A 22,233-nucleotide genomic window follows, 5' to 3' on the forward strand; every position below is an offset into this window, starting at 1 on the left:
CTTGAAGCAAGCAGCGCGAGCTGACTGCCACGTGTGGCTCCGTGTTCAGCTTTTGGTCCTTCTGACCTCATGAGTTTGGTTCGGACCGCTCACCAGGAAGGATCCAGGGAAGGGACTGCATGGTCTTGCATTTTGTTGAGCAGCCTTTTGTTTAATAGGCTTTTGTTCTGCAGGCTGTCCGGTCTGTGCTGACTGTGGTTAAGCCCTTTATTCACATAGGCTCATATGCAGCCCAAGCTGGTTCGGAACTTCACCATGTAGCCAACGAGGATATCCAGTTTATATGTTGTACTTCAGGCTGAGCCTAAGACTTTAATAGGCTAGGCAGGCACTCTACCAACCAAGGTCTACCTCCAGTCCCCCGACACACTTTTCTATTTCATTTATTTAATCTTTTTAAAAACAAATTTTTTTAGATTTGTATATGTGTGTGAACCCGCATCAATGTCTGTGCACGTGTGTGCAGAAGCCAGGAAGCCAGGACAGAACATCCAGGCAATGGAACCAGAGTTACGGGCAAGTCCTAAGCCTCCATGAAGGACCCGGGAACTGAATCCTGTCCTCTTCAAGAGTAACAAGTGCTCTTTTCGTTGTTGTTTGTTTGTTTCAAAACAGGGTCTCACTATGTACGTAGCCCTGGCTGTCCTGGAACTCACTATATAGACCAAGCTGGAACCTAGAGATTCACCTGCCTCTGCTCCCAAGTGCCAGAGTTAAAGGTGTGTGCCACTATGTCTGGCACCCAGTAGGTGCTCTTAGCCATGTATTTCTCCAGCACTGACACAGTCAAACAGTTATTATTTATTATTATTACTGTGCTATTATTGTAAGTGTGTGTGTGTGTGTGTGTGTGTGTGTGTGTGTGTGTGTGTGTGTAAGAGGAGAGGAGAAGGCACTCCCACTGTGTGCAAATCATCGTCAGAGAAGAACCTTACAGAGTCAGTTATGGGGGACTGAATTTGAATTTCGGTCATCCGGCTTACATCGTTTGAGAGCAAGTGCCTTCTTTTAAAAACAGATTTATCTATTTATATCAACGTATACAGGTGTTTTGTCTGATTGTCTGTCTGCATACCAGAAGAGGGAATTGGATCCCGTCCAGTTGTACATGGTTGTGAGCCACCCTATGGTTGCTGGGAATTGAACCCTTGACCGCTGGAAGAGTAGCCAGTGCTCTTAACCACTGAGCCATCTCTCCAGCCCCAGGATGCACTCTTTATTCTTACTATGCTACTACAGTCGCCCTTGGCTCAGCCAGTCAGGCCCTCCGACCTCCAGCTTTAACCACAGACTTCACTCCAGTATTATATAATCCCACCAGCTTGGGGGAAAACATTGGCAAAATGAAACTAGCTTACTCATGGTAACCGTGCGACACTTACTTGACTTAAAAACCAAATATTTATTTGCCTTAGAATAAAAGAGCTCATATCTACTGCCAAAGAAAAAGAAGAAAAGTTCCAAGATACAAGGTTTTCGTTCATTTGGTACCCATCTATTCCAACATTTTGGTTATTCCGGGAAGCCTGGTACTTTATGTGAAAGCCACACTAATAGTACATGTAGGTTCCTGAAATGAAATCTCTCCAGTGATGTATTTAGATTTAAGTGAAAGTTACAGAGATACCTGGAAAGTCCAGCTAGAGTGCGACTGATTCCCTCCCACCCCCCTCTTTTCTTTGTTAATCTACTCATTATACCACCAGATTTTCTTAGTGGGGAACGAGTTCCCACATCTCAAACTTTGCAAAAGCATGTATCACACTACTGTTTGGGCCAGGAGACGGCAAACTTCTGCAGAAGGTCAGGTGGTAAATATTTTAAGGTGCACGCTCTGCCTATCCAACCTCCTCATTGTAGGGCAAAAGCTGCCTTCATAATGTAGAATGAATGAGGATAGGGCTATGCCCCTGGTGAAACCCTACTTCAGAGACACGAACGTGTCGATTCCATACAGGGTTCCAGCAACACAAGCTGGCTTCGAACTAACTACACAGTGGAGAATGACCTTACACTTCCAAGGTCTTGCCTCAACACCAGGTGCTGGGCTTACCACACCTGGGTTTATTCACTGTTAGGGATGCAGCCCATTAAGTCTCAAATCCTGGGATAAATGGCTTAGGTGCCCATTTAACATACAAATTCAGACCTGGCCTCCAGGTTATCCCAGCATCCCTCAGTCTCTACCTGCTACAAGGTATGACTGGCATCTCCACCCTCTATTCCCCCACCCCCACCTCATCTGCTTGAATCAACTCTCCAGCCCAAGGACTGATCTGTCTTCCCCCCACACAGAGGCCCCTCCCTATATAATCTAGCCATTTGGTTACCTGCCCATTGTTTTAACCTTAGCTTGAAAGTGGCCCCTTTGAAGGTTAGGTACTGGTTTTACACAGTGTCTGTTGCATCCAGGGCCTCCTCACGCTGTGGGCAAGCGGGAAAGAACACCAGCCAAAGCTATACAACAGTGGCGCTGTCCCCTGGCAAAGGCCTGGAGGTCACAGGATGGCGGTTTCCCCACCTGGCTAGGACCTTAAGCAGCTCAGGCCTTGAGGAGAGATCTGACTTTGGCTGGGACAGGGGATCAGGGAGAGACAGCTGTGTTGCCCCTGGGCACACTGAGGGCTCGGTCCTGCCTTCCTGCGTAAGCGTCACGTCCCTCTCCTTACTTCTGCCTGGCTGAGTGATCCTCAGAGACTAAGTCATCTGAGACGCTTCTAGCTTCACAGATTCCTCAGTGGTTATTTCAACCTCAAATCTGGAAGTCTGTGGGTTCCCTGAAGCAGAGACCTATACTTACTGCCCGGCCTCCACCCCAAACTGATCCCCACTGTCTGTCACGATGGAGCTGTGGACCTGGCAATCCTGAGTGATCCCTGAAGATGGAAAACAGCCTTGTGCTACCTCATCCCCACCCGTCCTGAGTACAGAAAACAGACACTCAGTAGTCTCCTCTGAACACAACCGGTACAGCAACAGAAGGATGAAGACAGTTCGCACGCACGGCATTCTGGGAAAGGCGGTGATGAACACAGAGGCACTGCTTATTTACCAGTTGTCTCCACATGAAAATTCCCAGCAATGTCCATGTGGTTTCATGGGTCCGAGACACACAGAATTTTAAATAAAGATGTGACTGGAGGTCTTTCCATTATCTTATTGCCTAAATTGGATTGACCACCCTGTCAGTCTATCAGCTTCGTGAACTGATCATTATGAAGATGGGGGGGTGGGGAGAGCAGCAATGGAGGGAGACACAATCAGCTTGGTATTTGCATTTAAATATAGCTCCGGTTATTTCATTGATTCGATGCAATCTGCTGAGGTTCGGTGGCTGGGGAAGGGCCACGAGAGAGTGTGATTACCTGAGTCAGAATGGGTCCAGGAAACGGAGGTCAGCATCTCTCCAGAAAGGACAAAGGTGCCTTCATAATCACTAGACGACACTTCTAGAGGCTGCTGGAGTAGGGCAGAAGAGAGACAGGATTAGACTAAAGAAGCAGAGAGTCCTCAACGCCACAATTCCTGACCCCAGACAGATGACACACTTCAGTGAAAAGCAGGTTGCCCGAGAGCCTCTCAGTTCCTGGATAGTTAGTGAAGAAGTGAGGCCTTCAGGATGGAGTGGTTTTGAAACTGCTTCTGGGGCACGAGAGGGCCCAGAAATTTGAAAATACATGCCATAAACATTGTGACGTTATTTGATTTGCCACAAAAGCCATCCAGACATCCCTGAGACCATTTTTCTTTTATCAGAGCTACTTCTGAAATACTTGTCTGTCTAAAGAAAAACTGCCAGAGGCCCTGTGTTCAAGGCCAACCTTAATCCATCTACCCAATGACTCATTGTAAAATGAAGTCTCTCTAGTTCCAGTAGGGACTAACTCGCTTAACCCTCAAGTTAGTGGGTCCCAGTTAATCCTGGACAATAGAAAAGTTTGCACATGAGGTAGACTGTGTAATGATTTCTGCTGGAAGATAATTTTTGGTTTCTAAGGCCTTAAGACATGGTGGTCCATGCCTGTAATCCCAGTACTTAGGAAGCAGGCACAAGAAAATCAGGATTTTAAGGTCATTTTTTAGCTACGTATCAAGTTGGAGGCTACAGTGAAATATATGAGAATGCTTCAAACAAACAAACAAATCCTAGATGGACAGGAGAACACAGAATGTCCTAACTAGACTCTTCTTTGGGAGACTCAGTAACCAGATCTCGCCAGTTATTGAGGATCCTGGTGATCTGAGTGAATCAAGATCAATTCCAAATACAGAGAAGCAAGATGGAGGGAACCGTGGCCTCTAAGCCACGTGTAAAGGCCACTCGGCCTGCACCCTCCTTGGTTTATGCTAGGAAACCCTTGTCCTGTGAATGAGATGTTTAAAGATTTCAATGCCTGGTTTGGTTTTCAGATTTTACAATTTATATTCACTAGTCTGCATTTTCCCACAAGAGAAGCTCTCAGCTGCTTCAAGGAGTCACAGCTCATGGTCTGCCCAGAAGGAACACAGAAGAAAATGTTAAGGCCAGCACAGGAATCTGGATGTCACTGCAGCCCAGGGTGTTTCAGTCAAGGAGCGAATTGCTCTCGAAGTCCTGGCACCTTTTTGGTTTTAATATTATAAAGCATACCAGGTTGACTGCGACTGGCGTCTGTCCCACCCAAAGCTACAAGCATACCCAACATCTCCAATTGGAGAAAAGGAACACTTGTGTTCAGTTATTGCTCTTGCTTCTAGAACATAGACACAAGTAGACATCACCATGGCTTCATTTCTTGATGTCAGTTATCTATGACGGGACTGGAGGCCACACCAAGGCTTCTGTTGAAAATTTTAGAAATCAGAAAGAACTATGAAATCTCCTTGTTTCTTACAACTCTTCCTTCTAACCATGCAAAGTCTGGATCCCCTACACCACACTATGTGTGTGTGTGTGTGTGTGTGTGTGTGTGTGTGTGTGTGTGTGTGTGTGTGTAAAAGAAAGGTTAGGAAAGACGTGGTGGCTTATTCTTATAATTGTGGGAGACTGAGTCAGAAGGGTTAGGGTAAAGCACCTGCCCCCCAAGTCTGACACCCTGAGTTCAATCTTAAGAACCCACATTTTTAAAAAAAAAAGCCAGATGTGGTGACAAACATCTGTAATCCCAGCACTCCTGCCTTTATATAAAGTCTACAGAGAATCAGCAGTCAGCAATTAGCAGCAGAAACAAGAGATCTTGCCTCTAACCCCAGTGCAGGGAGAGAGATGACGCCCAAGAAGTTGTCCTCTGGCCTCCGTACACACCCTGTGACACTCACACACACCAACCAGATCTTTTCTAAAGAAAGAAAAGAGAGGCGTTGACCTGCCTCACCTTTGTTCAGACTGAGATAAGAAAATAGATGGAACTGCTGTGCAGATCATAACACACGATCTCTCACAGACTCTACTCTTCATTGAGACCTTGGGTATTAATTACCAACTCGGCTTTACATTAGCCTTTGAAAATATAAAACTCAAATCTTCGGTATGCCCTCAAGACTCTCCCTTTCCAACGTTTGCAGATATAGCAGTTTTGAGGAACAAACTCGGTATCAACCAAGCCACTCTCCCTAGAAACATTTCAAGGTAAATTCTTTCCTCAGAATTTTTTTTTTTCATCAGATGTTATGCCTCTGACCACAGCCAAGTATCCAGTTATCTTTCAGCAGCTCCTGAGAGCACAGCTCAGCCTTCAGCAACGCCGACATATACGATGGTGATAATTTATCGCCTCTGCAGTAGTTTAGTCCCAGATGGACCATTTACTAATTTATTTCCATATGTAACTGACAGAGAGATTAATCAGGCTTCCAACTCAGAAACCTGAATTGTGTGCTATTCCCTGAACAGGCTAACTCTGGGAAAGAGGAAGCCTACATTTACATAGGAAAGAAGCTGCCAATGCAGACTCATGCTCGAGCATACACACACACACACACACACACACACACACACACACACGCACACGCACGCACGCACGCACACACACACCCTCTCTGACACAGCTCACTCCTGTCCACCTGGAGGCCTGACTACGGCTACAGTGTTGTGGCCATAACTACGGGCAAACAGGAACCCAGAAACAGCCCAAATGTCACCATCAGCCCCAGTGGCAGCCTTGTGTCCCCTCCCTGTTAGCAAGGTCGGGGTCTCAGATTTCTGAAACCGAAGACCTCCTTCTGCCCCGGCACTGTGCCCAGCTGGCTAGGACAGCAGTGCCCAGGCACTGGGAAGTATGAGCTTTCTTTTTTCCACTCTTTTTAAGGGTCTGAACTTGACTAAACTCTGCAGCTGCTGTGTCCTCCAGGAGGTGACTGTTCGCTGTCCCCCCTCAGCTCCCTTCCTGTTGCACTTTTGTTTTTAATTTAACCCAACGATACTCTAGCCTTCAGAGAAGGGTTTGTTAAAGTCCCTGCTGGATGACAATGTTTGCAGAGGGAGCCAATCCAGATGTAGAAACTAACTGGTTGTGCAGGGTAAAACCCTAGCCACACCTTTCAAGCCTCTGCAGACAGGATCATACACACCCTCCCCTCTCAGCTGGGCTCTGCCAAACCCTGCCACTGGGGAAAAGAACCTTAACTGAGTTCGGCATAGTGATACTTGCCTATAACCCCTGCGCTCAGAGGCAGAGGCAGGAAGATCATGAGTTCAAGGTCAATCTGGGCAAGACAGTGACTCACTACTGTAGCAAAAAAAAAAAAAAAAAAAAAAAAAAAAAAAAAAAAAAACCAAACAAATTAACGAACAAACAAAACCTGTTGTCTGCTTTCATTTGAGGAATGTTGCCCTAGAAAGGCCTTTTATCTCTACAGTTTTTGGATTTTACAAAAAGAAGAAAAACAAGCCACTTGTTACTATGTTTAGCTGGTGCCAAGCGGTGGAGAATTTGTAATTATCTCAACTTGAACAGGTGAGTCCAGATGATGCTTGGCGCTGTGACTGACATGGCCTCAGTGTTCTCTTTGATCAAGGAACCCAAGCAAGCATTTGGAGAGGGTCACATGAAGTATAGCTTTAAGTTTTAAGAACTCAGTTAAACACAAAAGATAGAAACTGATTCAGGTGCTGATGGTACACGCTGTTAGTCCTAGCACTCGGGAGGCAGAAGCAGGTGAATCTCTGAATTCCAGGCCAGCTGAATTCGAGGCCAGCCTGTTCTACAGAGTCAGGCTAGTCAGGCTACACAGAGAAACTCTGCCTCAAATCTCAGGCACCCCCCCACCCAGCCCCCACCACCAAAAGGCTGCAACTGAAGGACTAATGGTTGGGGTTGAATGCACGATGTCCCCACAGTGTTTGAACACCTGGTGGCACTCTTCAGAGAGGTTACAGAATCCTTAGGAGGCGGGGCATAGGTGGCAGAAGTGGGTCATTGGGAAGTGAAGAGGAGGCTTGAGGTCAATAGCCCATTTTGGCTTCTAGCCCGGTCCCCGTCTCCTCTTTCAGGAAGACGTGAGCATGTGAGGAGATCTGCAGATCTCCACCTCCATGCAACCAGTACCTTCAAGTCTTCCCCATCACGAGGAACTGTGCCTCCCCAAACCATGAGCCAAAATGGATTTCTCTCCCCTTAAGTTCCTTCTCGTTGGATACCTGGTATCCATGAGGAGAAAAAAGTAACACACGTCATGGCACCAGAAAACCTTGCTGTGTAACTCACCGTGACCTGGCCCTTTTGATTCTGCTGCCTCCCCCACTCACCTCCAAGAACCAGTGAGCTGAACAAGTACCACTGTGCCTGGCTTGTGTCTCTTTCTTATGAAAGAGGTAGAACAAAGCAACATGGGTCTTATCTTTTTTTTTTTAATTTCTATACTGTAAAAATATTTCCAGGTGATTTAAAAAAAAAAAGATATGAACATGCTGACTGCTAGATGGGGCCACTCTATCCCCTCAAAAAACAAAAGTGGAGCTGGTCACCTATGCTCACTCTGTTCTAAGACTTTGTTCATTTGCAACTGAGTCCAGGTGAATGAGCCCAAGGTTTTCAGGACCTCCTACCTACTTGAGGTCGAACCTCGAGTGAACTATCAGACCAATGACACTCAGCCCCTCTAGCGGCAGTGTCCTGCACGTTATCACAAGGACCCCTGCCAGGGAAATCAGTCTCTATGGGCTCCAAAGCCAAGCTGGCGTCTAATGCCTCTGCTGCAGTGAGAACTGGAGAGGGCAGAGGGCTCCTACAAGAACCAACCAGCCATATATAAGAAATACTCAAGTTAATAATAAAAAAAAAAAAAAGAACCAACCAGCCTTTGGTGTGAGCCACCGTGGGTAAGTGTCCCCATGAAAGACACAAACTTCCCTTTCTGCTCGGGGCTGCAGAGGCTGACCGTGCATGTGCATGTGTAGCTTTAGAACTCATTCCACTCAGGGCCAGAAGAAGGTAGGACCTATCTACCCACTGGGGCGTTGCTCGTGCTGGGGCTTCAAATCCCTAGTTTGTAATTCAAAACCTGTTCCGGCTCTCCACACGCCCAGGTGTTCAGCAGCTCTGAGTCCCCCAGAGGTGGTCTCTTAACATCTACTCAAATAATTACTACGAGGGATAATATGCAGTAGGAGCTGTGGATCATTTCCTGTGCACATGGAAAAAAAAAAAAAAGTCTTCTACAGACCCAAAGCATCAATGCATCACATTTTGTAAAAGCTCTCCTAAGGTCAGAAAACTAACCTTCCGACGAATAGATTGTCTCACGTGACCATTCTGTTTTGCTTTCTCTCCACTGGTGCAAGATTAATAAGACTAAGAGTTATAAGGTAAATGTAAGTTTAAGCAGAATAACGAGCACAGAGGAAAATATTTTGACATCAAAAACTCAGTATAAATTAGCTCTAACATACTTGAAAGCTCCTGTAACCGTAACGTGCACATTGAAATCCATTAACCTAACACCTGGGCTGCTATTCAAAAGTAGGTTTCCGGGCGATGTAAATAAATGGTCATTCCAACACTCCTCCTACATTACTGTACAATTTGGTCGCAAAGTAACAGGCTCACACAGTCTAGTCTGTGCTTGGCGGCTCTCTAGCCACCACTGAAGTCATCTCAGGCTACAATGTGGCAGCATAATATAAACAGACACCAGCAAGGAGTGCTAAAAAGTAACGGGCAATGTCAAAGATAAACCGGGGTCATCCAGGGAAGAGCAGGGATATTTTATAGGAGCACCCTGGAAAGACAATGGAGTCCCAACCCTCCTCTAACGGCACCCCTAATTAGCCTTCATGCTCCCCACCTGACCGTTTTCATATAAAAGCAATTCTCACAACCAGACATTCAAAGACCTCAGCCGCCGTAAACTCGGCAGCTACTAAAAATTCTGCTGTACATCGGATCTGCTCAAAGACTCGGCTATTTGCCAACAAGCCTTCCATTCTTACCTTCCCATTATCGTCCCTCCAAAATATTAGCCTCACTGTCTGCCCCCCCCTATGCCGTCCGCCCAAGCCGTTTCCTTACCTCTGGAACTCACATTTCTTTCCTTTGATGCTATTTACCCGAGCAAGGGCAATTGTTTGCCTGGAAGCTGGCAACTTTCAACTCTGCTGTCATGCGAAAGGGAAAAGCCACAACCCCCTGACACACTGCTCGGCTGAGCTCTACATGTCTGAATCCACCCCTAGATTTTTAAATTCTTTTACACTTACTTAATATAGTGCGTGCCGCCTGTCCGCTGATGCCATATCAGAAACCTGCAAGCTACTATTTCTGCAACTGTGTCACTGTAGATAGTCTGAAACATGTACGTAGCTGTTGCCATGGAAACAAACACAGCTAGGGTAGAGTGCCACGCTGTGTTAATTCCTTCACCCATGAACCCCAGGGGAATGCTAACATTCATCTTCTTTCTCCTGTCGTCTCACACTGCTTTAATATATTTTTTTAGTATTATCAAATGATGTACTAAACACACATGGCACACCTGGAAATACGGATGGCTGAAATGAGCCGTGGTACCAACCCAGCCTGCCGGGTGTCTGCTGAAGGTGGTGCCACTCTCTTTGCAAAGGACCTTTCCTCTCACTTCTCCAGGGAGGAAAGGAGAACTTTCTCTACCTTTTACAATGACATGGCGGGGTCGGGTGGGGTGTGGTGGGGGGGAGCCTCTTGTTTCACCTAAAAACGGTAACCGAGGGAAGTGCAGTGGAATAAGGATATCACCAGATCTGACCTCCCGATCAGCTCTGTGACAGGGAGAGGCAGACCTCACAAACTTTCTGCCCATCTGCCAGCACCAGGGACTGACCCCGGGGCCTTGTGCACACCAAGCAAACACTCTCCCTCCCGCTGAGCTCCATTCCCCAGACCGGAGACCTTGCAAACTTTCTGTAGCAGATCAAAACTAAGAGTTATACTCCAGGCTCTAACTCCCATCATTCTAACTAGACAACAGCCGAGACTCTCAGCGATGACTTCATTCATTCCACTGGCCCTTTGCTCTTAAAGCCGTGTGAGAAGGTATAAGAATTTTCGACAGAGGAGTGAGGAGCTGGAACCTGGCCACCCAGAACAACAGACTGGGATGGCCCTACGATCTGCATGCTCCCTCCAGCGATTCAGGTTCAGATCCCTGCCCTTATCCATGCTCAGACCCATGGAGGAAGAAAACCAAACACTTTCATTATACCTACAAGTCAAAATGGGCGTTGGACCGCCTTCCTATTATTCAAATGGGCCAGTTGCTTTAAACATTGGGGTTATTCTTATCACGGTAGACAAAAATAAGCTGTTGAAAATCTTAATTACATCCTATCCCTTGGGCTAGTTAATAATATTCAATCTAGATGAAAATGGCCACATTTTAGATTTGCATGCTGATGTGCCTCACTTGAATACCATTTCCTCACTAAACAATCAATTGGCGGCTTTAAGAGCGCAGCTCCGTGACCCCGAACTGGCATGTCTGAAAGAAACCACTACTTTATCGGCAGGGATTATGGTAAAATGATCCCATAAAAGATGAGCAAATTTTCCCATTACTTTGCTAAATCGAATCATTCTTGGCTGTTTACTACGATAATGATGATCGTCTCATCCCTAAGGTAAAAGCAAAACAGAAAATAGATACACACACCTTACCAGTTAAGGGGATGTGTCACTTTTCAAAAGCCTTCTTAAAATGACGTTAGATGGCTCCGTGGGTAAAAAACACCCCCCCCCCCCCCGCACACACCTGGATCCCCGGAACTCACAGAGGAAGCCAGATGGGGCGGTGCATCTCTGTAAGCCTGTCACTCTTACATCGAGATGGGAGACAGAGTCAGGACAATCACCCAGAAGCACAGCCCAGCTGGTCTGGAGGACATGAGGAAGTGGAAGAAACAAGACGAGAGATCCTGTCTCTGAACAAGGTAGATGTCACAGATGAACTCCTGAGAATGGTCCTCTGACCTCCACGTGGGGCTGTCCCCATTCCTCTAACATCACCAAGCATCTTCACCTAGGATACCATATGTGACCGTGACCAGAGTCTCATGACCTAGGAAAGCCTTCTCTGACCTAACCGAATGCTCTCCACGGTCACACAGCCCCCAAGTGTGGCAAGCAGGAGGCCGGTTATCTTATAACCACAGTAACACTACTCACGGAGGAGAGATGCCAAGTGTCGGGTTAAATGGTTTGCGGTTACCTGGGGCTAGTACCTGAGGTTCAACTCTTCTTTGCCCTTACTTCACCTAAGGGCTGGCGACTAGGGCTCAGCCGTTAGAGGAGTTTGGCAACCCTGACCAAGCAGACCAGTCTGTCTGCTCTCAGCTTAAACCTCTTCTTACCCAGGAGTTCCAGTCTCAGGACGAACACGGGTCCTCAGAGAGGGCCTTGTGGACCCCTGGGACTGTGAAGCTGATTGGAGGGTTGACAACAAGCAGCAGCGATGACTCGGTCAAGGTGCTCTGAGACCCTAGCCTTATACTGTAGACCTGTTCCTCATGGGGTGGTGACCCCCAACTATAAAATTATCTCGTTGTTACTTCATAACTGTCATTGTTCTAGGTAAATATCTGATATGCAGGATATCTGACTTGTGGCCCCCGTGAAAGGGTCATCTGGCCCCCGAAGGAGTCTTGACCCACAGGTTGAGAACTGCTGTGGTAGCCTATGCCACAGACCTCTTTGGAAGATTGAGTAATGCGCCCCCGCCTGGATGAACCACAGTTTGCTTACTAAGTCACTTATTTAGTCTGCGTCCATGATTTCCCTGTTAGGAACCTCTCATGTTCTACATGACAGCTGTGCCGTATGTATCCCTACTAGCAATGCGTGAGGCTTCCAATGTGCCCACACCCTCACCTGGGTTTGGTATAATCTGATGATCCCTGGACTAGTTTTAGTTCCTTCCGTCGACAGCAGTCATCCTAACGGGATGAGGTTGTAGTCACAGCTTTGATTTACATTTCCCGATCTGTGCCCTGTCACATGTTTATTGGCTACTTACGTTATCTTTGAAAAAAAAAAGTCTACTCATGTACTGGGTCTGTATTTTTATATGTCTGCATTGTGAGTGTGTGTGTGCAGACCATGGTTCTCCTGTGCAGGTCAGAGGGCAGCTTGTGGGAGTTGTGGGTCTTGGGGGAAAACCTGTGTGGATCTGGGGAGTTGAACTCAGTTCATCAGGCTTGCTGGCAGACGCATTTCCCCCGCTGAACAATGTCACCAACCACTCATGGCATTTTCGAATCAGACTGTTTGAATTTGGCCTGCCGAGTGTGGGGCACTCTCCCTTTATTCTGAGTCTACCCCCTCTTCATACACTCTACGGACCTGTCCCCATCCTGCATTGACATCTCATTGGGTCGTCCTTTCCATGCTCTCGGCCACCAGATCAGGCCCATTTCCTCATGACCTGGCTTGTTCACTTCCTCTTCCTAAGTCGCCCTGGGTATCAACTGCCACCTGGATTTGGCCATGCCATCTTTGGGTGGCAAGGGTTCTTCAGGCCAGTCAGTGGAGCTGTCCACGAAGCAGCAGAGTCATGATTATGGGTAATATTCTGAGAGGAAATGCAGGATGCTGGCAGGGAAACCTGGTATTCACAAGGATACCCTAATCAAGGTGAGTCATTGGATCTTCCAGGACAACATTCTAATACAGACTGCAGAAATAATTCAGGAATCAGGCTCTCGAGTCAGGACTTTACACATTGATGAAGACAGGTGTTCCCAGAATATATAAAATAACACAGGGTGTGGAGGAGTCACCCTGGGGGAAAAGACACCACAAGGTGACTGACTCCCCATTTACACCGTCTTTCCTTCAGGCCTTCTCTCTTTCCTTGCTGGCCACCATGATCTCAGACGCCCTTGTCATTGTACAGAGTGGCCTGGCTCCCATGGTTCCCTCCTACTCTGATTCACATCTAATATGCCAGGGGCTGAGAAACTAAATAATGGAGCTGATTAGAATTTTGTCTGAGGGGGAAGGGGGTTGAATGACTCTGGGCCTGAGACGTGTCTCTGAGCACACAGGTGGGGACTTTTGGCTGCTGCTAACTCCGGGTCATTAGCCTAAAGCTGGCCTCTTTTTTTTTTTTTGGTTCTTTTTTTTTCCGGAGCTGGGGACCGAACCCAGGGCCTTGCGCTTCCTAGGTAAGCGCTCTACCACTGAGCTAAATCCCCAGCCCTAAAGCTGGCCTCTTAACGTGAGACCAGCCTACCTGTTCAAGCAGTGCTCTACCTGCCAACAGAGTTGATACTTTCTTCCTTCCCTCACCTCTCTGGCATTTGTGTGTGGGCGCACCGGTTGTTATTCCGGTTCACACTTGGTTTTAATTCTTAAGCTACATTCATCTTTTTTTTTTTCTCCTCCCTTAGTAACAATGAAAGCAAACGCCACTCGAAGTGAAAGTGGATTTCTGGTGAATTGGCTCACAGGCAAACCCACCTGGAGAGCGGCTTCTGAGGGATCATTGCATCTAATTCTTATTTCTGAGCTTGTGAAGTCAAACTGTCATGAGAAGTAAAATTTAGTCACACTAAAACACACAGATTCTTGGATTGGGGATTTAGCTCAGTGGTAGAGCGCTTGCCTAGCAAGCGCAAGGCCCTGGGTTCGGTCCCCAGCTCCGAAAAAAAGAACCAAAAAAAAAAAAAAAAAAAAAAAAAAACACACAGATTCTCAAGTCACTGACACCTCTCCACTTCCCTCTTGTTTGGTGGTTCACAGAAATTTCACAGCCAAGGCTCCATCTAGCATGGGAAGTCACATGGGAGGTCACATGGGAGGTCACATGAGAGGTCACATTGCTTCCTCTGGCCATTTTTTTTTCACTATGAAGGCAAATTATGGGAGTGCCAGGTAATGAGCCACTGGCAAGTTCACAATGCAAACCAACTGCTTGTTCTCTCTCTCTCTCTCTCTCTCTCTCTCTCTCTCTCTCTCTCTCTCTCTCTGTTTTTTGAAACCTTTGAGAATGGGGTTTTGGATGTACGGGAGACATGTGTGTTCACATGTGCGCAGAGGCACATACATGTGCTGGTACACAGGTGCATGCTTATTTGTCCGTTTGAGGCCAGCCTCAGGTGTCCTTCTTTGGTTTGTTTGTTTGTTCTTTTGTTGTTGTTGTTTTTGTTTACTAAGACAAGGTTTCTCTGTGTAGCCCTGGCTGCCTTTGAACTCCATTTGTAGACCAGGTTGGCCTAGAACTCAGATCCTCTTGAGTCTGCCTCCAGAGGCCTGGGATTAAAGGCTCCGTCCGTCTTAATTTTTTGAGAAGAGGACTCTCACTGAGATCTGAGGGTTCACTGACTTGGTTAGACTGGATGGCAGCCAGGCTCTAGGGACCCTCCTGTCTCCTTTCTCCAGTGGTGGGAATCCTAAGTATTTGCCACCATATCTGTCATTTACATGAGTGCTAGAGATCAAACTCAAGTCTTCCTGCTTGTACTGTCTCCCATAGGTGCTTGGGAGATGTTTTAATAGAGGCCAAACAGTGCCAGCTTAAGTCAAAATGTTCTCTTATTATTCCTGACACAGGAGCCCCACTGTGTGACAGGCAATCTCAGGCAGTGGGGACATTAGCACAATGAAGGCAACAAGGAGTTTCTGCTTTGCTGTAGTGCTAGTCCCCTACCTGTCCCCCAGGTCTGCATGGTCACAGGTAGCCATGGTCACAGGTAGCGTGTGTAGAGCAGCCTGGTTTCTATAGCTCCCTCCTCTTCTGATTCATATCTAATATGACAGGAGTCAGTCCTCGGTCTCATCAAAAGCCAGATAGAAAGAGAATGTGAAAACTTGCTCCTTCCTATTCCAGGCATAACCCAGAGGCTGTCCCCACACCTCCCATGTCCATTCATCAGACAGGAAATGACGTCACCCTGCTGTCTCCAGTAGTTGGCCACTTAAAGCTCACAGGTTCTGCTAATGAAAAGGAAAAGTAGGGGGTCACACAGTGACAACTAGCGGGAAAGTGCATTACGTGAAGGTTAGTTAGGGATGGAGCTCGGAGGATAGAATGCTTGCCTAGGGGGTTGGGGATTTAGCTCAGTGGTAGAGCGCTTGCCTAGCAAGCGCAAGGCCCTGGGTTCGGTCCCCAGCTCTGAAAAAAAGAAAGAAAAAAAAAAAAAAGAATGCTTGCCTAGCATGTAAAATGCCCCGGCTTCACCTCAGCAGTCCACAAACTAGGTATGGTGGTATCTACCTGGAATCCCAGCACTGGAGAGACAGAGACAGGAGGATCAGAAGTTCAGACTCATCTCTGGCCATGTATTGAGTTCGAGGCCAGTCTGGGCTACAGCAGACACTGTCTCGAAACAAACAGTTGAAAGTTTACAAACAGAGACAATAAGTACCAAATTCTGGAGGGTGGTCCCATGGGGTGCAAGCAGCAGTGAGAATAGGGCAGACACTGCAAAGATTCTTCAATATATCTCTCCATGGCTTTGTTAATTGGTTGGTTGGTTGGTTGGTTGGTTGGTTGGTTGGTTGGTTGGTTGGTTAACTGGTTGGTTGGTTAGTTGGTTGGTTAGTTGGTTGGTTGGTTGGTTGGTTGGTTGGTTTTTTTCCAAGACAGATTTGTCTGTGTAGCCCTGGCTATTCTGGAATTCACTCTGTAGACCAGGCTGGCTTCAAACTCACAGAGATAGATCTGCCTGCCTCTAGCTCCCGAGTGCATGGATTAAAGGCATGCGCTCCCACCACCCAGCCCATGGGTTTTTTTTTTTTTCCTTTTCTTTCCTTGCCACTGCTGCCGCCACATGTTTTTTAAAAATATTTGAGGCAGAGTCTGAAACGATGGCCCCGAGGTTAAGCGCTCCTGTTGCTCTCACAGACTCTCCCGGGCTTGTCTCTAAGTACCCAGTGGCAGCTCCCAACTGTCTGTAACTCCAGTTTCAGGAGATCTGATGCCTTCTTTGTCCAGCACTAGGCATAAGCACCATTCACAGACATATATGCAGGTACAACGCTCATACACATAAAATAAAAATAAATCTTAAAAATATTTGAGGTGAACACATCAGCATGTGGAGGTCTGAGGAGGTTGGAGAGCAGCTATATCATGCTCAGTGTTAGAAAGGCCCCATTTTTCAAAAGTAGCAAAGTTTTGCGTTATTCTCAACTGCCCTAAGGCACCTCAAAATGTGCTCCATCGGCTGGGAACACATCCTGCTAAGCACTCTCAGAAATGAGTGCCCCTGATTTCTTAAAAGGCCTCTGTCTTCAATAGTACCCGAGACCACTGCATTTTACAATAGGCAGTGACTGAGACAGTGTATCAATAATGTGAAAAGGTATGAACGATGGAGAGGAGCCTGAGGAGTGTAGTGCCTCATGAGGGAGCATCCCAAGGTCTACAAAGCCCTCTGAGCTACCAGCGACCTAATGAGACCCTCACCTGGTCCAGCTTGCAGACAAGGTTTCATGTACGGTGTCCTGTACCAGCCGAGGTCATTCTAAACCGACACATTCAGGCTCACTTCCTCTGAACCTTAGGGAAACTCATCCGATAAAAGCCTCCTTTTATTCCCCCTAAAACGCTCAGCAATCTACCCAGCAGGATGGTTGGTCGTCATTGTCAGTTTTGACTGGATTTAGAATCACCATGGAAACATACATCTGGATACACAGCTATGAGGGCATTTCTAGAAAGGTTTAACTGAAAAAGGATCACCTATCCTGAACGAGGGAGGCAGCACGCCGTGGTCTTAGGGTCCCAGACCCATGAAAACTGGGGTCTCGGGCTGAACAGGAAGGAGCAAGCTGAGGAACTCATCTCTGTCTGCTGACTCCGGATGTGATGTGACCAGCCGCGTCACATTCCTGCGGCAGCAGTAAGACCTGCGCCTGCCGCCATGCCTTCCCAGAACAACGACTGTCCCCTTAAGTTACTTTCCCAAGGTATCTTGGCAAGAAACCAGAAAAGCAATCAATATGGCCAGCAAGGAGCGAAAGCAGAAAGAGCACCCATAAATTAAGCTCAGTCTCCAGTGGCAAGAAAATGGAGTTGCAGCAAGGTTGTGGTGGGGCATGCCTTTCATCCCAACACTCAAGAGGTTGAGGCAGGTGGATGTCTATGAGTTTGAGAGCAGCCCAGCCTACAGTGTGAGTTCTAGGACAGCCAGGGCTACATAGGGAAACCCTGACTCAAATCCCTGCACCATAAAGAAAGGAAGGAAGGAAGGAAGGAAGGAAGGAAGGAAGGAAGGAAGTAAAGAAGGAAGCACAGACACAGACAGACAGACAGATAGAGACAGCAAATGGAGTTGTATTTCTAGACCCAAATTTGAGTAGGCTGAGAGGGTGTGGCAGGTCCAGCCACGGTCTGCCTTACTGAAAACCAGCTAAGAACCCCTCAGTAACACTACTTCTTCAATATTATCAAAATGTAAACGAACCACTATGCTAAAAAAAAAAAAAGAATAGAAAGAAATACATACAGCTGGTTTCTATCTGAACGCAGAACACTATTTCTTAAAAGAAAAAAAAATTATGAACGATTTCTTCATCTCTCACATTCAGTGAGTATACAGTTGGCATTTTCAAAATGCAAACCTGATGTGGTTTTGGAATTCATTGAAGCACATTGGAAGACATCTGAGTGGAGGGGAGGGGAGGGGGAGGGATTCTAGCCATATGCTGCTGGTGCATGGATTTGAATATTTGAAAGGTAATCTAGAATAGAGAGTGCTTCCAGCTCTCCTTACCAACAACAGTCGTTCGTAGCAACCACACGTTTTATAGATCGAACCACTTCCCCATGTGTGAGACAATTACACGAGGAAGTCAGGGGCTGGCCTCCCATGGCAGCCTGGCTAGTTCGAGTGTGATTCTCGATAGGATACTGGACATAGAACTCCGAGGTTCTCTTCATCGCTGCTAAGGGAGGGACGATGGCTCTGGCCACACTGGATGTGTTCACAGAAAAGAGATCTTTCTAAAACAATACATTTTCAAGCTTGGTGAACATGGCTGAGAAGCTGCAGGGCCACTCACAATGGCTGCCTCCAAACGGCGCAAGAACGCTGTGGAATCAGTCATCTCTCTATCACGCCCATCGGATCTGCTGCTTCTTTCCGTGTATCTGAACAGCCACAAAGGAAATGAGCAGGGCCAAGCCCACGGCAGGGACTCTTCCCTGGCTCTGACACTTGTGTGCACCCAGAGAGGGATGGGAGGAAGCCCCGTAACAGAGCAAGGAAGGTCCCCTGTCAGAGCTTATCAGTGCTGCCCATCTGTCCCCGGGCCAGGCCTCTAACTGGGTCATTCCGTCAGAGACTGCACAAAAGAGTGTGGTCGTGTGCGCGGCTAATCCATTCCCGTGCTTGCACAGAGCACTGACTCACAGGAGAACAAACTCCATCGTGTTACGCTGGCTCACTCACCAAGTCGCATGTCCGAGACCCAAGCCACCGTAAGTACAGGCTGGCGACATCACCACGAACGAGTCCAAATATTGAGCACTTTGCTTCCCATGCTTGGGGGGAGGGGAGAAGAAGTGAATGGGACTTGTGACAGAGCCAAGCAACATTGGTGAGGGGCTTTGGTTTCAGACCTGACCTGGTCACAGTTCTCAGTGAGCACACGCCTTCATCAGTCAGCTCAGTGAACAGGGGTGCACACTCATCCCTGAAGGACAACGGAAGGGAACAATTTCAGGACCACCGCTCCACCCGAGAAGGCTGGCACACCTGCTTCAGTCCTGACTAGCCACCGCCGTTACTCCACTCCTCCCCTTGACCCCATCCCACATCTGAAACAAACCAGAACCTCGGAGCTGGAAGAAGTCAGGGAGCTGAGGCCTCAGAGAGACACCTCTTTTTAGTATGGTATTTCCATTTGGTAAGACACGTAAGAATCTACTACTCCCATTAAGTACACTTCTAACAGCATCTGGAGCCACGGGTCCATGCGACTTCTCCTCTGACCCCAACTAATTCAACTGCTGACCCAAAGCCCCTCTCTGGGATCCAGCACCCAAAGTTCTCCAAGAGTTCCTGAGGCCGACAGATGAATCTGTGGTAAATGTTCGCCAGGATATCACATCTGAGATCTGGAATGATCTCCATCTCGGGCAGCAAATGACAACAGAGCATAGGGAGATACACGATGCGCAGATTACGTGGTTTTGGCCCTGCTGGGTTTTGACAGCCAGATCTTTTCTCTGCAGCCTAACGAAGTATTGCCAACAGTGTTATTGTTCTGATGTCTGTGTCTGCTTGGTTCTAGGCCACCTCACCAACCGATGTCCCCAACCCATCAGCCTTAAGCGGCATGGGCAGCGGCTGATGCAACGGCCACTGCACTAGGTGACTTCAGAAAGTCACCCTCGAAGCACAGCGGTGAGGCTCTGAGGCACACTAGACCATAAGCCAGCTCATGTGGAATTCCAGGGTGGTAACGTTAAGGGCTGCCGGGCAAGGGAAAGAACTATTGAGCTGCCCCCTGGATGGAAAGTGGCAATGACGAATGAGGACTGCCTTCTGTGACAGTCCTTAGCAAGCCAGGGAACACTGGAGAAATTTGAGAACTTGACCACATCTAGAAACCGAGGCCCAACGATCACTCAAGAGTGAAGCGAACGCTTGACCAAAACGGTCTTTCTATTGGATTATAAACCACACATCACCTTGCCTTAACTTTATTGTCGGGGGAAACTCTAAACACACTCTGAAAGATATGAACTCTAACTTCATTTAGGTCATGCTGCCAACACACACATGTGAAGGTATGTGTGTGGCTAGTTCAGAAACAGCAAGGAAAGACCAACATTTTGCTGGTGTCTCTGTTCCAAGTAATCCGTGCGTAGTGTAACAGCCACCCTTGGCTTTACTCTGACCCCTCCATAAGCACAGCCACACACACACACACACACACACACACACACACACACACACACACACTACTCATTCACATTAACATTCCAACGCATACCTCCACGTCCCTCCCCCACACACGGCTGTGCTGTTCTATAGTGACGTAAGCTCAGAGGTCACACATTTAAGAATAGCTTTTAAAAGCGTTTAGATAATGAACCTGAAGCAACCTAACTGTGAAATAAGAAAAATATCATAATCCCATTTTATCAGTAAGCAGCGTAGTGATTTGGAGACCCAAATCCCTCAGGTGTTAATAACAGTGGAGTCAGAATTAGAACTGTAAGACTCCAGGGTCTGTACCGGGGCCACGGAGCTGTACGCTTCACCTGGGGAAGGGAAGGGAAGGAGACAATGTCTTATCCTAGCACAGACCAGTCAGTTCCACGGAATACCTGTGCTTACTCTGAGAACTGACACTGTCATATGTTCTCAAAGGCAACCAGCCTTCCTGCTACTGGGCCCATAAAAGAACTATCAAAAGATGACAAACATTTATTCAGGCGGATGCCCAGGGATGCAGTTCAAAACATACACCCCGCTGGGGAGGGAGGGTTACTGTGGGGTATGTGTACAGACAAGGCAGGACGATTATGGGCCAGACTTGGTGTACCTCCAGTACTCTGCGAGAGGGAAGTGAATCTCTTCTCAGCACACTGAAGGAAGACAGCCTGGAAATCCCACAGAGCCCAGAATGTCAGCTTCTCAATGCACCATCCTGTCTGCGCAATCTCAGGGACAGTCTGCTTTGATGGACAGGTAAGATGGTGTTGGAAGTCACTCCCTTAGGAAAAACAGAAGGGCCAGGCTGAGCTAAGACTGTGAACGTACTCCCAGGGAAAATGGCAAGGCCATCGAAGCCACCCTAGATCACTAGTGTGCAAACTCCAGGCAGCCTCTAGGACTTCTGCTGCCCCGAGCCCGAGAGGACTCTAGACTAGCATGTCTCAGACAGTCATGAGCCCATGGATCACCCACAGGCTCTGGGAGAGAGAGGCAGGTTCTGCTTCAGCAGGACTCAGGCAGAGCAGACACCATGCATCTCTAACAAGTGGCAGGGGACACGAATGCCGTTGGCCACTGGGCCACACTCGGGAAACGAAATCCAGCACATCCTAACATTATGGCCCTATGACGCCTGGTGTTTTTCTCCTTCCCTGTGATAGGCTTTGCCCGTGGCAGAGAACAAAGGTGTCCCCGTGGATTGGCTTCATCATGAGATAACACATCCTTCAAAAATTCACGCCAGCCTTTTTATCCTCCAGTATCCATACTGCATTGACCGTTCTCTGTCTTGTCCCTATCTAGTTCTCTTGATTGCTCTGGGCCACCTTCCCAGTCCTCCCTGCTTTTCCTAGAAGGGGCTAAGTCACAGTTGCTGCCCCCTTTACCAGAAGAACCTCTTCTCTGAACACCCACCTACTACTACTCTCGACTCGGTGGGAAGCCACACCTGCCCCTTCCTTCCCTAGTAAGATCCCCCTGTTATCTCCTGCACCCCACCTCCACCTCTCTTTCTCCATAGCACCTGAAGAGGACATGTTTTGTCTGGCATCCTACCTCCCTGCCCCCCTCCTATTTCACCAAGCGGCCAAGCCTTCGGCGCCTCATTCCCTGCCACGTTCAAGTCTGGCTCCTCGTTGACACTTACATTTATGTTGAGTCAAGAGAGAATCTGATTTATAATGAATATTTTTGAAGATCTAACCAATGTCCTCAAAGACTCTGAGAAATCGCTCACGTGCACTCAATGTATGAGTGGTATTTTTTTGTTTTGTTTTTAAACCACTTCTTCAAAATTTCTAAAGGATCCGGTGCTGCAGATTGCAGGAGATATTTTTATCCTGTCGTGCAAGCCTGGGCTTCATGAAGAGAGGCATCCCCATCTTCATTCACTA

At 47.6% G+C, this 22,233-nt stretch overlaps 2 protein-coding genes across 11 annotated transcripts in view; one reads left to right on the forward strand and one right to left on the reverse strand.

Annotated features, from left to right (window-relative positions):
• The window catches only part of Foxn3 (forkhead box N3), a 380,376-nt gene that overhangs the window by 269,473 nt on the left and 88,670 nt on the right, over positions 1-22,233 (reverse strand). For 5 of the 10 annotated variants that reach the window (XM_008764802.4, XM_017594165.3, XM_017594166.3 and 2 more), the window contains exon 2: positions 3,366-3,459. The gene's annotated coding sequence lies outside the window, so the exon portion shown is untranslated. Of the gene's footprint in view, positions 1-3,365; positions 3,460-9,488; positions 9,641-20,948; positions 21,120-22,233 lie in introns of those variants that run through there. The other 5 variants (XM_063261969.1, XM_039112337.2, XM_039112340.2 and 2 more) reach the window with 3 other exon arrangements.
• The window catches only part of LOC102550560 (uncharacterized), a 162,578-nt gene that overhangs the window by 35,553 nt on the left and 104,792 nt on the right, over positions 1-22,233 (forward strand). The window lies entirely within an intron of this gene.

The sequence above is a fragment of the Rattus norvegicus genome, chromosome 6, assembly GCF_036323735.1.
Source record: "Rattus norvegicus strain BN/NHsdMcwi chromosome 6, GRCr8, whole genome shotgun sequence".
In the NCBI taxonomy this organism is placed as follows: domain Eukaryota; kingdom Metazoa; phylum Chordata; class Mammalia; order Rodentia; family Muridae; genus Rattus; species Rattus norvegicus.